Source organism: Periplaneta americana, chromosome 6, assembly GCF_040183065.1.
Source record: "Periplaneta americana isolate PAMFEO1 chromosome 6, P.americana_PAMFEO1_priV1, whole genome shotgun sequence".
NCBI lineage: Eukaryota > Metazoa > Arthropoda > Insecta > Blattodea > Blattidae > Periplaneta > Periplaneta americana.
In genome coordinates this window covers 18,822,711-18,837,744 of record NC_091122.1, presented here as the reverse complement: position 1 = coordinate 18,837,744, position 15,034 = coordinate 18,822,711, and the positions used below count along the sequence as shown (strand labels likewise).

The window sequence follows — 15,034 nt, the reverse complement described above, 5'->3', positions numbered from 1 at the left end:
TTAGCTTTCAAATACAGAAGATCGTACTGTAAAGTCATGAGCAATACATTGCTATAATTTCAATTTCAACAATGTAACAAAAACGATTATATGATCATAATCTAGACTTTACACTATGTATTAATATATTTTGAAGTCATTAACTTCTATCATGTGACCACAGGCAATGTTTGCAAAATGGTCGACAACGATAGTTCGTTTCGACAACGTGCTGCTGAAATTAACCTCAAACTTCAGCGTGCATACGGAGATACCGTTCTCCAACCAGGAGATTAACCGTGAAAGGAATGTGCTTGCTATTGCGTCATCTATTGGAGCAAAGTAGATAGATAATATTACCGTTATAACGTCAGTTTAAAAAACATACGCTCTCCTGCATATGTTATTTCCTGTATGGAGGGATTAAAAGACCAGGAGATTAACCGTGATCTAATTTTGTAACTAGGGTAGTATAAATGTGTGTGTGTATCAGTGTTATCGTTTGTGGTTGTTTGAGAGTTAGCCAATGGAGATGAGTGTACCCACGTGTGTGACCTTATGACATCAATATTCATTCACAGCATTACCCCGCTGCGTCTCATTCCCCTGAGACTTTCTCCTGGTTGGAGTACAGTATGTGCATGTGCGTCAACAGTGTTAGGAGATGGGTGAAACATTTCGAAGATGGGAACTTCAACATGGTTGCAGCGCATAGTGGTATCTGTAAAAATGTATTTGTCCCAATACACCTTATTTAACATTTACAAAGACTGGAGTCGGAGGAGACTTAGTATATAAACAATAAGGTTTATTTTCGCTGCTAAAGAGTTGATTGGTACAGTATAGGTGTAGTCATGTACAGTAGGAAGACGTCTGCCCACGAATGCGTATTTGTATCACCTCCGACTCTTGTCGCAACTCTACCCCAAAGTACACAACAGTGCGAACTGTTATCAGTTGTCTATTTCTATAGTAAAGTTATCGGTTACGTGTATGCTATTTTATCTGTTATGGAAGTATGGAAGGTGCTGTGTCACACAAGACACTTTGCAAACGGGGAAAATAGTATTTTTAAATAACAAATGTAGGATGACAAAACAACATGGATGACGATAAGGGTAACAAGGATCACGATAAGTAGACTTCGTTGAATTGCCACACGCAGCATGCAATCAGGTTGCCGATATACTGTAGTATAGGGGCGGTGAGCGACCGCCCGGTGTCGTAGTATAAGCAGTTCATGTTAAGAGTTGTGACCGTTCCAAATAGATAGAGCAGCCACAGTTAATGTATACCTATGTAAGCACTTGTTTTTGTATTACTGTGATTGGAATAGTCAAAGCTTAACATTTGTTCAGTGCAGACAAGAATTCAATCAAACATATACAATGAGAGTGTTGCTGTTTCAAACAGTTGCCCCTGGAATACCCTTACCCCCGCAGCCATTCTTGACCCGTTGGGAAACGTGGTTGGATGCTGTTAATTATTATGAAGAACATTACGGCAAAATAATGGAGGTAATTGATGCATTGGATAGCACAGACAGTTCCGCTGTTGCAGCTGTAAAATGATTGCCTTTTGAACAGCTATTGGAAGATATTCTGTTCAGTGATTCTAATTTTAAAATCGTGTCCAAAAGCATCATCCTGTTAGAATCGTCTAAACTACAACTCTCAGAAGCCCTTAATATAGTGGATGAAGTATCACAAATCGTTATCCAAAATAACAATTCACTAATTTCAGAAAAAGTGAAATGTAAGTTGAAAAACATTATTGCTAAAAATTCTGCCTATTCACAACTTCATATTATAAATGATGTACTATCAGGTTACGACAAGACGTCTGAAGTTGGTGTACTAAAAAGTAGTGACTTTCCGTTCTTCAAATATGCACGTATTACATCGTGTGATATTGAACGTACATTTTTCAATATAAAAACTATTTAAGTGACCATCGGAGGAGATTACTTTGCAGTCGCTCAAAATGCATGTAACTCTTCACTGCAATGCACATATTCAAGGATGATGTGAGTATCTTATATTAAATTTTAAGAGATAATATATCTCACTATAAAATAATTGTGTATTTACATATTTAGACATTTCCTCCTTCAATGATCATTCATTATATTTCTTGTATGCAGGATACAGGTTTTATTGTAACCGCAGTATACTGCTCAGTGTTTACATCAGAGGCATACTCAATCCTTTGCACGCCCCCTTCTCATACGGTCTATACCGCGTGCACAGTAAACCTTACGATTGCCGTGGCAATTCCACGAAGTCTAACGATAAGGATCACAAGCTGAGCGCTATGCCGGAGAACGAGTGGGATGGCTATATCCAGAATTGGTTCCAGCAGATGTAACGGTTTATACAATGTAGGATAAAAGTTGGTAATATTGTGATAATTCTTTTTGAGAATTTATTACAATTTTACTGAGAGAGAGAGAAGGACCGGTTTTGTGCAGACACTTGTCCACTAACGTTCCCTTAATAGATTGACGCAAAATACCATCTTCCCCTCGCTCAGTAAAATTGTAATAAATTCTCAAAAAGAACTATCACAATATTAGCAACCTTTACCCTCAAGTTCTTAATATTTACTTCCTAAGGATGCAACAAGTATGGTAATTTTCTTACTGTTCATTGCTGCGTATGTCAAAACTATCCTACTGGCCCTCGTAATTACGTGAAATGACTTTGCTACAAATTACGGAATACTTCTTCTGACTCATCACAATCCAGTACTCTTGACTTTTGGAATACTACACAAACTTTCAGCATTACATATGCAAATTAACTGCGTAATGTAACAGCATTAGTGCTAAGAATAAATTCAAATAAATTTCATTACGAGCAAAGAATGTGCATCACTTCGTGATTGACATAATCGCTTTGCTGTGGTCCAGGAACATATGCTGTTGACAGCCTTCCTAATTGTGTTGTAACAGTTTGTACATAAAAGTATCGGCTGAAGTATTTTATTCATACCGCCGATACACCTTGCCGAACAGAATCTGTCAAATTTAGTTTTGTAACAAGTGCTTTTATATTCTTTGTCAGTTCTTATTCTTAATCATTTCTGTAACTTTTGTACATCTTATTAGAATTAGGCGAACGCGACTGTGTTTCCTGTCGGCACGATGCTGGGCCTTCATATAGGCTAAAACAACACATATCACAGTGACACCGGACAAGCATACATGCCCTAGGCAGGATTCGAACTCACGACCTTGGCTTACGCAACGTTGAAGATATGCGCAGTAGTAGTTGTGTGCAACACGTCTACTGGTTTTAGTTATATTTTTAACGATATAGAGGGACGAAAGGGAGTTCAGTACATTTTTTTTTTTTACTCTTAAGAGTTTTAGATTAGCCGGTCGCGTTATTTGTAAAATCTAAGTCGCACGCAAAGTTGACTGTTGATCACGTCGTGGAATTGAACGTCGTCTGCGAGATGAATGTTATCTTCGTCAAAGTGAAGTCCTCTGTTTCCTTAGGTGGAGTTTCCGCATTATGCTGAACTAACATCAAGGAAGTTCGCTACGTCTCCTATATTCGAACCTGAGTTACCAGCCTGAAAATGAAAAGCCGAGCTCTAGTCCTAGTCGTTCGGCTAACGCAAAATATTTTGAAATAGTCAATATCGAAAGACATCCTTGATATGTATACAGATGCATGATTTATTCAATTCTTATACAGTCCGTGAAATTAGCGTTCGTGGACAATACTGGCTCATTGCTTTCTAGAGCGCTGGGCTTATAAGCCAGGGGGCCCGGGTTTAAATTCTGCTCTACCCTGAATTTTTAACATAATTATGTTGGGCTTGCCTGTGGTCCAGGCAACACAGGGGTTTTCTCCCAGTACTCCGGGTTCCCTGTAACATCCCACCAATGGTATCATCGTCATTCAAGTGTAATCTGAACCACAATTCGCCACTACCGACATCTATGAGCCCGTTCGTGAAGTTGGAACGAATAACGACAAGTTAAAAGTGCTGCTATTGGACAAAAAAAGTGGACATGTATCATATTTAATATGAAATAAAATGACAACTATTCTAGAAAGTATCGTATAATACTTATGTGAATTTTCCCTACAGAATTTGCTATTTTGCGGGTAAAATTGTCATAAGCCACCCTCCAAGAAATTTATAAATTTATCTTTTCAGTCCAATTCCCAGATTAAACTGTGTTACTGATGGCTTACGAGAGTAGGGAGTTCGACTCCAAGACTACACATAATTTATGATAATGACATGGCATCAACCGGCAAGAAAAGGGAAGTAAACATTTCAACATTTAAGTTTATTATACTCGTACTAAAAAAATACATACGTACGTACATACATACATACATACATACATACATACATACATACATACATACATACATACATACATACATACATACATATACAGTACACAGTAACATTTATGAAATTTGAGTGGAATTTTCCACTAATAAGTAAAGCGCCCTTAGTATGCTACGTTCAGCGCAGATAATTGATTTCTCCACTTTTTTTTATCTAGACATAAAGTTTGACCTTGCGAAAATGAGCGCGATAACAATACAACGAATATTTGAAACTAAAATTAGAGTTGTGGTTCTCCAACAGTTGTACCGCTCTGAATATTTTAGAATACTACTTGTTTATAAACTTGTTTAATTTTCCCTTGAACATAAAAAAAAAACAATATTATAGTGAAACAATTCACAGCTCGATGTACAGTATGCACCAATTAAAAATTACAAAGTAGTGTCCCTAAATGATTATCGGGATTCAAAGTTGTTTAATTTCTTTACTTGCAATATTTAAGCACAAACTGTACCTTTTAAGTGTTCAGTGTGATCACTATTTGTCACGCGGCATAGCCTATATCCAACCGATAGTCACCATGTTGGAGTGATGGACTCTACAGCAGCAACAATCCTTTTTCTCAACTCTGACAGGTCGGCAGGTTCACAAGGTCCTTCATTTACCCTCACAGAAATAAATCACTTGGTGTGAGGTAGGGTGACCGTGGACTACGTACGAAAGCTGCTCTCACATTTCGACTCTTTCTTTGGGCACGCGTGAACGTCTTGAACTCTTCCTTTTACAGAAGCACCAGTCGTTTTAAACTGTCTATCTATATTTTCTATACCATAGATAGACGAATGTTGTTACCGGACGGAGGAAGAGCAATTTTAAATGGCCGCCAGAAAGCTCCCTATACAGAAACTAGAGAATCGCACTTCGCAAATTGCAACACATAAAAGGACTTATGCACGGGGGTAGCCATTTTATAAATTTGATGCTGTGACGCAAGAACGGTGAGAAACAAATGCTGCTAACATATGATACAAAACTTTCACAGCTCTTATTTCATTACATGTAGAAAATACACATCCACTTTCGTTTATAAAGTCATACCAGACCCTGAAACCACGATAGTCATACGGTGTACAGATCTATAGTTTTCTTACATCAAGTACTATAATAATAATAATAATAATAATAATAATAATAATAATAATAATAATAATAATAATAATATGTAAAGTACAGAAATCATGTTTTTGTAGTATATTACATAGCATATAAAAAGGTAAAGCCATCCCAATTAAGAGGTCAAATCGACCGAGAGGATACTCCCACCTAAGGATGTCCGCCGCCTTTGCCCCAAGGTAATGATCCAAGCAGAGCTGTTCGGGACTCTTTTCCGGAACGTCTCACAAATAATGAAACATTGTAAACAGTGTTAAAATATTTTTAATTAATTATTTTATGACGCTTTATCAACTGCTATGGTTATCTAGCGTCTCAATGAAATGAAGGTGATAATGCCAGCGAAATGAGTCCAGGGTCCAGCGACAAAGTTATCTAGCATTTGCTCGTAATGGGTTGATGGAAAACCCCGGGAAAAACCTCAGCCAGGTAACTTGTCCCAACCAGAATTTGAACCCGAGTCCGCTCATATTCACGGTCAGGCATGCTAACCGTTACTCCACAGCGGTGGACGTTACAATCTCAAGTGCCGAATGTGGGAGGGTGTTTTTCGCAATTAACTTGAAAATCACCCCTACAAGGGCGTCTTTCACGTAAAAGCGTGCGTGATTGACTTGTGGGATCTCCAGTAAATAAATGCCAACCTACTCGGTACGTAAAATCAAGACTGACAAAGGGACGACACTCCACCCTAGACAGTAAATCCAAAGAACGATCACAGAAAGGATGCAATAAAAACAATTATGTACTCTGGAAATATTTTTCATTAACTTTATTCCATATTTCCTTGCGTACCAATAACAAGTATGTTAGCCACCGGCGTAGCTCAGTCGGCTAAGGCGCTTGCCTGCCGATCCGGAGTTGCGCTCAGGCGCGGGTTCGATTCTCATTTGGATTGATTACCTGGTTGGGTTTTTTCCGAGGTTTTCCCCAACCGTAAGGCAAATGTCAGGTAATCTATGGCGAATTCTTGGTCTCATCTCGCTATCACCAATCCCATCGACGGTAATTAACCTCGTAGTTGATACAGCGTCGTTAAATAACCAAGTTAAGGAACAAACAAACAAGTATGTTAATACCTACTGGTCGTTGTGTAACAATGAGTAGCCTATTTTATAACTTATGTAATTAGAATTAACTTACCTATATTTTAAATTCTTAAACTTTAAATTTCCATTTATTTAAATCTATAAACATTGTGGTTAAAATAATTTAATCCCCACCATCCACGAACAGTTTTACTGGAAAACGTTACAAATAATAAAAACATAACCTATTTTTGAGGTTATCCAGGTTAGGCGAATTAATACTGAAAGCTCAATAATAATATCAAAACAATAATGTATGTAACAAGTGTACAATCTTAGTAATTATGGCATGAGTGAATGTTTAACTCTTGAGCGTAAGCGAGCGCGCTAATTTTCACAAGTGTTTATATTGAATATGTGTTACACTCAACGTTTTATGCTATTCTAACATTAAATATGTAAAAACGAAAACTATTATGAATTTACAAAAGTAATGTTATGACACAGTAGACATGAGTACTGAATATGACAATATATTATATGGTTACTAAGTAACCGTTTCTAAGACAGTGTTATTTTGTTGTTGTTTTGAAGCTTTTTCTTACAGGTAGCCTACGTTGTACAAAATTGTGTTGTGAAGGCGGTGATGACATCATGGAATACTAGTTGCTAGGTAACATTTTCTGGCAACTTAAATTGAGGGCCTGTGTGCAAGAAGGGCATTACAGAGAATGTGTCCTTTTTGAGTAAAACGCTTTATTGTGTTCTCTGATCTGTTAAGCATATGATCACCAAGTTGTAGTTCAATACCGTGATCATAGAGGTCAGGAGTATCAGGAGTACCCAAAATGTAAAGGCGTGCATAGATCACATTTATTACTGTTTGAATTTTCAACATCAATTTTCTCAAAACTTACATTTGAGAGAAGTGCCTTTCTTGCACCCAACCTTTCATTTAATATTCCTGGTTTTATTAGCATTTTAATGTAAATCATTTTCAAGCCCTATTTCACAATTAGACAGGAAAGACTATCTTCGGGTGGGATACCCTAACTGGGTCAAATTTCAGGGCCCCGGTACCTTAATTATTATAAATTAAGCATTGGATCCAAGTGCAATTTGCTGTGCGAAACAGGCTCGTTTTCTTTGCTGACATTCAACCATTTTTCCACTATCATTCAGGCGCGAAGTAAGTTCACCTTCCATGACGCATTACTGCAGACAACACTGAAGACGGCTAAGTGGACCTATAATATCGACTCGTTGCTCCTAGCGTGGGATATCTCAGGTGAATAAAATTGATAAATATCAAAGTACCCGCCGTAGGAAAAGGAAACATTAATGTGAATAAGTGAACTATTATTGCTCGCGATAAGAAAGCGTGGCTCCCTGAAGTTACAGAATACTCGATGGCAGTTATTATCAGCAAATCGTCCGTTGCAGGAAGGAACGGCAGAAGATAGGGGCGTGAAAGCTCGCCTTCTGTTGTTTTCCGAAGCATTTCGCTGTGGTGTGCAGTCGACGTCATTCTTTACAAACCTAAACATGTGAAAATGTATGACATGCTTTGTGAGGTCGAATTCCAACGGCGTAAGTACACATTATGTAGGAGCCAGAATTTCAAGGACTGATGTGATAATAATAAACATGTTTTTTCTTCATGTGCGAATTTTCGCAATGTCCATTCTTCCGCGACCGGTTTGGTAAGATCAAGTTCTTAATTTTGGACGTACTTGGCATTATAATACACATTTCAGCTCAACTCTTTTTTTTTTTCTTGTTTGAATTTGCTATAATGCAAGCACCTACTTACCTACTGCAAATAAAAGTACCGGTATGTAAAAACAGACTTTTGAGTAAATAGTGAAGTAGGCCCTACTGAAGTACTTCCCCTCCAGGCACGGAAGTACAAATGTTTAAATATAATAAGGGGTGGGGGGAACATGGATGTACAGCTTCGATGTTTTCTTATCATTCTTACTCATGAAGATGTATATGTTTATACAGAGTGATTCAGGAATAAAGAATCATACGTTGAAAATAACAGCCATGAAACTGTTCTTCCTCCACATAATTGCTCACACTGATGGCAATTTCATTGGTCCATATTTTAGACAATCTTGTGTCTTGATTTCTTGCACAGTTTGTTACCAGAATACTTTTAGGATGTCCCTTTGGCAACACGGACTGATATATACTTTCAACAAGATGGAGCCCCTTCGCGGTGCACATTCTAGCCGACCAGAGAACCAGTACTTCAATGGAACCTGTCCTAGGTGTTGGATCGGTTGCAGTGGACTAATTTCTTGGCCACCAAGGTCACCCAACCTTTTTCAATTAGGTTATTGTTTGTGGGGTTGGCTAAAGAGGGAAGTCTACAAGCCCAAATTGGAAAGAAGGTAGCAATTGCTTGCTCACGTCTTAAATGCTTGTGATCGTATTAAGGGATGTCCAAACCAACTCAAATTAGCAACACGGCATCTAGCTAAACGAGCTACGTTTATATAATGTGCTTGCTTAATAATCGCCCATACTAATCACCCCCTAACGTATGGCCCTTTCCTCCTGAATCACCCTGTATAATTACTGTATTATTATTTTTATTGAACGAAATTTTGAAACCAGAGACGCTATCTTACAGTTGAAGCGACGATATGGCGGTGGAATACTGTAAGAACTGAAGAAGAAATGAAAGTTGCAGGAAATAAGCATCCCTTATTTTAGGACACTGAGCTGAATAGTTATGTAAGAATGGTGAAGACATTTTCTGACCCGGGAAACCCTCCCTATACGATATCCTATAGGCCTAATGTACTCATACCTCTGGTACTCATTTCTGAGTATGAATAAACGCTGAGACTATAGTGCGGCCGGAAGAATTAGACCAATGGAAAAAAAATCCATGACCACACTGGGAATCGAACGCGTGCTCTTCTGGCTTTGCAGCGTTATGCCCTAACCGCGACGCTACCGCTTAAATTTTCTTTTATGTAGTTGACATAATAGAATCTCATATGCAAGGATAATCTTATAAATTCGCTAAAGATATATTTAGGGATATTTTCTCGTCTAAATTTGCTTCTTTTTATCAGACAGTATGAGAATAAACACCGTGAAATGAAAACCTGCACTTTAACTCACATCATTCTCTCCAGGGCATTTAATATTTAATCAAATGTATTCGCCTAGCATATCATTAGTATGCAAAGCACGTTCATGCGAAGCGTGGAAATTCTTATATTTACTCTGCGAAACCGGTTACCTCAAAGTACGAAGGAACAAACATTATGTACACTGTTTCTCATAGCGAGCTTTTGCGTTGTCACACATATATTTTAAGGTGTTCATTGCTACTATATTTAGAATTAAACTCCCACATCTTTAAAGCACGAAACAAGTTATGAACTAACGACAAAATATTGACTGTAGTGGCGGCTCGTGAATAAGGCCAAGTATCACAGACTGTCATAATTAACTACAAAGTTTTTGATTATCCACAACTTTAATCATCACCATAATCTAATTACACAGATTGTAATTCAGTTGGTACAGCACTGGCTTACGACCATGAATTCGAGTTCAAATCTCGGCGAAGGCGGAGTTGTATTTGTGGTTTTTAATTGGTTATTTTACGAAGCTTTAACAACAGCTATGGTTATCTAGCGTCTGAGTGAGATGAAGATGATAATGCCAACGAAATGAATCCAGGGTCCAGCGCCGAAAGTTACCCAGCATTTGCTCTTAATGGGTTGAGGGAAAGCCCTGGAAAAAACCTCAATCAGGTAACTTGTCCCAGCTAGGATTTGAACCCGGGCCCGCTCATTTCACGGTCAGGCATGCAGAGGGACTTTGTAGACGTACAGAACTAGGCAGCTACCGTATTGTTAAAGAACTTTTAAGCAGAAGATGAATAGAAAAAGAATCACGAATCTGAAATAATGTAGCAATTTATCAAGAGCAGAAAGACAATAATGACATTCCGAAATATGTAAGAATCATTTCATAGCACGTAACATTGTATAGTAATTCGGAAGCAGACAACTGTGAGCAAGAAGATTGAATAAAAATTATGCTGCAGACATTCATACTTCTCATACTTCTGTTACAAACATTCTTTGCCAAAATATATTTGGTTATGGGTCATAATGAAGACAGTTCACTCACATACATTAGTATTAGTAGTAGCTATTTTTTGTACCCGACTATTTCTGGAACTTCGGGAAATCGATCAGAACTGACGGCCGTTCTTTTTTTGGAATGATATTGTCGACATATTTTCATTTATTCATATTTAAGTACGCTATAACAATGCAAATTTTGACAGGCCACAAAGGGAAAAACACTGGAGGAGGGGGATTCGATTTGGTGCTGTGGATTGAACTTCGGCGTATCTCAATGGTTAGAGCGCTCGGTACGTATAACCAAGGACCCGCGTTTGATCCCCGGCGCCGGAGCGAATTTTTGTCCCTTAATATTAATTATTAACTGCTATTTCTGTATTAAGGATGCTAAAAAACATATTTCTATAAAAAAAAATCTTAATATATTTTCCAGTATCATAGCTACTTCTTTTAATAGTAAGAGGTTAAACTTACAGCGATACAGACCTATTTACTGTGGAATGAAGACTGCTATATAATGTAAATTATTTTTGAAAAATGAGTCATTGCACAAATACGCAATTGTATCAAGTCACTGATGAAATGATAACGTCAGGAATGCGTGCTTTCGGAATCTTCTGCTGTCAAACATGTCGTTACAGCTTATTGCATGTTTTATTAGCGATGTACGCAACGGCTAAAGCACACAGCTTGTCACTGCGCTGAATCCACGCACGTGTGTTCAAATCCCGCCCAAGGCATGGGTGTATGTAATTTCTATTGTCTTCAGTGGAGGCTCGGCGTTGTTTTCATCCCTCGTTACTGAGTCCCATCATAATTATGTTTGACAGATCAGAAATGCCCCCACTACCTAATAAAGCAATCGGCTAAGGGTAAAAGCCCGTTAAAGGAAAATGAAAACCCTCGATACATACCAGTAAAATGAATACCCTGATCAACTACATGGTATAATAATCTTCAAAGGGAAACAGTTTTTGTATCTTGTATAACTTAACTGGCGGGTTGCCGTAAGGCACGGCGAAAATGCTTGAAACAGGAGGGTGAGACAGGTTCGACTAGTTGACCACACTTCTGTATCTATTCAGTGTATAATTAACATTACTCTGGCTCAAGAGGGCTATAATAGTCCTCTTGGTCTAGCTCTAGGGCTTGCGTCTTTCTTAATGTGGAACGTTTTAAGTGGGCACTTATTGAAAATGTCCGTTACAATTTTATATCCTAGGCGCAACTTGTTCCTTAGCAACCCGCAACATACCATTATTGGAAAAATAAATGAAGTTTGAATATCATCGTATAGGTAAACTATGTATTACATTCAAGATACTACTATTGGCTTGAGCAGCGAATGCTGCATTTATTCTCTTGCACTGATTACGACATTCATTAAAATTCAAGTTCTTTGTTTTATGATTCTCAATCGGTAACCTACGATTATTTAAAATCACGCAACTACAAACCACTTAAACGCTTCACACAATTATAAGTAGGCTAGGGATTTTACGAGTCCCTGCCATCTTTTTTAGTGAATTTGCGTTATGTGATCACAAAAAAATATATGTGAAGCAACGGCTATAGATCTTCAAAATCCACTAGAATGTCTACTACACCTATTTAAAAGAATTAAATTACAAATAGGTAGGGATCTATGTGAAATAACCTGCAAATACAGACATTGTAACTGAACATAATTTTCCTGAGCGAAATAGGCACCGGAATCTAAACGTAGATTTTCAAGCTTGTAAGTTTTTTTTGTTTGTTTAGTCAACTGTCCGAAGACAGATCTGAACCTCACAAGTGATACCAAGAAGGCACCGGTTATGAGACAACTAGGACAGGAGATAATGGGGTAGGGTGGCCAGTTCCTTTCACCCTAGCTTATAATTATAGATTTAAAATACGTGCTTGCATGTCATCTCTTGCATGGCAAAGTATCGTAAGCGCCATATTAACCGAAAATGAGTTATGGTGCTTATGACAAATCACCCAGCATTGCGCGTCGACTGTACAAGTTTCATGAACCCCAAAAATGTTCTTCCTTCAGACTATTGTGTCCACTATCATGCTGGATAACTACCGTAGCCGTGTCTCCTGTGAAGTTAGCAAATTGGTGCTTACAATAGTCTGCCTTGCAGGGGACGATATGTGAATATGCACAGACAATACGAAAAAGCATAGTAAGATACGAATTTTGAAGACTATTCTAATCAGCGTATGCGGGATCGTAATATCTGGAAGATTAAGGTCTTATATCATGTATTCTTTGACAACTGTGCAATAATCACACCAGTAGCGTCTTTAAGCGTGGGCGAGTGCGTGAACGCGTGGGAAACATTGCGTTAGGTCCTTCGAAAACAGAACCAAGATCCACCCTTCCATCCTAATACGGAAACTAAATGTTAATACATTTTTATAATGCATAACTAAATCTTACATGAACTGTCACATTTATTACGAAGTGCATGCACCACTCCATACAACATCGTGAAATTGCCTTAGCTTTCACAACAGAGTGTTTATTGGAACATACCTGGGTCAGTATCAGTCAGGAACTGTGAAGTTAGGAAAGCTCGAACACGGCACAGCAAAAATATATCAGTTAAAATACGAATATCTACACTCTATGAAAATAATCGAGATTCTCACACTGCACCAAGATAAGGTGTTACCGAATGCCGGCAGTGTTTTACTGCCCCGAGTAGTTGCCAACGTCTGCACTGTTCCGCAGCTACCGGCGAAATAACCAACTGCCTGAAGGTAGCGTAGTGTAACGACCGGTTGGGTTGGTTGGATCGTCCGCTATCGACCGCTTTAGTTGGTTGGTCGGCTGCGGAGGTTCTAGATGTTTCAACTCCTCCTTCCCGCACCCTTCCCACCCTGATCCTCGTGGTACCAGACAATCACCGGCGAATGTCACGTGACTTGCGAATGCAAACCTGTAACAATACCTGATTCTTTGTGGGATTTTCTTTTAGAACTGCAATATTTTGAGGTTAGAAATGTTACGTTACTATTCAAATGAAAAGACTATTGACTGGAAACAAGAACGGGAGATGTCTTTGACCAATCAATGGAATACTATTGTTAATATAGCTTAATTTATAGATGCCGAGCTTTGATTTTCTTCCTGGAGAGCGAACAAGATCTTATTGGGTGGACTGTTATTGATGTCCAGTAATATTATTTGCAAAGTAATAGATGGATTAATTGAATATTTTCAAAATGCCTAAAACATGTAATGAGAAAATGTGCATATTACTTGTGATATTCATTTTTTTTTATATTTCCATACACAACCAATAGTACAGCTTTGTCACAAAAGTAAATTTATTCTTTGTCTTAATTGAATAGAATAACAATGTTAATGTATGTATGTATGTATGTATAAGCCACTGGCGTAGTTCACTCGCCTAAGGCGCTTGTCTACCGATCCGGGGTTGCACCCGGGCGTGAGTTTGTTCACGCTTAGGCTGATTACATGGTTGGGTTTTTTCCGAGGTCTTCCCCAACCGTAAGGCGAATATTAGGTAATCTATGGCGAATTCTCGGCTTCATATTGCCAAATACTATCTCACTAATACCAATCTCATCGACGCTAAATAACCTAGTAGTTGATACAACGTCGTTAAATAATCAAACAAAAAGAAAGTTACGTATAATGTATTTGTTTTATGTTAGCCTACATCATCACACAGTCTCTAAGATTTATTATTATTATTATTATTATTATTATTATTATTATTATTTATAACTAGTTACTATTATTGTCATCACTATTACTATACATTATTATTATTATTATTATTATTATTATTATTATTATTATTATTATTATTATTATATTGTTGTTGTTGTTGTTGTTGAGCTATGACCATCACAAAATTAAGCTGACCGATTATTCGTGAGTTAGATACAATCAGTATTACAGTTTGCTTATAAGCTTACAATATAACACTCATTTTGTCATTTCACGAACAATTATGAAGATAAATAGAAGTTTTTTTTTTTTTTTCATAAGAACCGTCTTATGCTAAGATGTTCCTTTCATTATTGATACATTATTGGCAATTTGCGCCATTTGAAACGCTAGCCTGCTATAAAGCACTGCTACCCCCTAGTGTTGGCAACATGAAATGCAACGGCGTAACATGTGAATAGTAGCCACCTAGGATAAAAATTGACTCTAAATGCAGTAATAAGCAATATCAGAATTTTGTAACGACATAAATGCAAAAAGCTTCAGAATCGTTCTAGGATATTTATAATAATTTACAGAAAAAAATCCGTGAAATATTATGTATTCATCCCAGAATTCGATCCACACTAGCCAGTATATTTACAGATCAGTCGATCTCACTCATTGTTGTTCTGTGATGTCACTTTATGTTCTGAATAACATTCATCAGTTTGAATCTT

At 37.7% G+C, this 15,034-nt stretch overlaps 1 protein-coding gene across 5 annotated transcripts in view; it reads right to left on the bottom strand.

Moving 5' to 3' along the window:
- The window catches only part of LOC138701093 (sodium/glucose cotransporter 4-like), a 147,065-nt gene extending 133,652 nt beyond the window's left edge, over positions 1–13,413 (bottom strand). For all 5 annotated transcript variants that reach the window (XR_011332438.1, XR_011332439.1, XR_011332441.1 and 2 more), the window contains exon 1: positions 13,149–13,413. The gene's annotated coding sequence lies outside the window, so the exon portion shown is untranslated. The remainder of the gene's footprint in view (positions 1–13,148) is intronic.
- Positions 13,414–15,034: the final 1,621 nt, after the last annotated feature.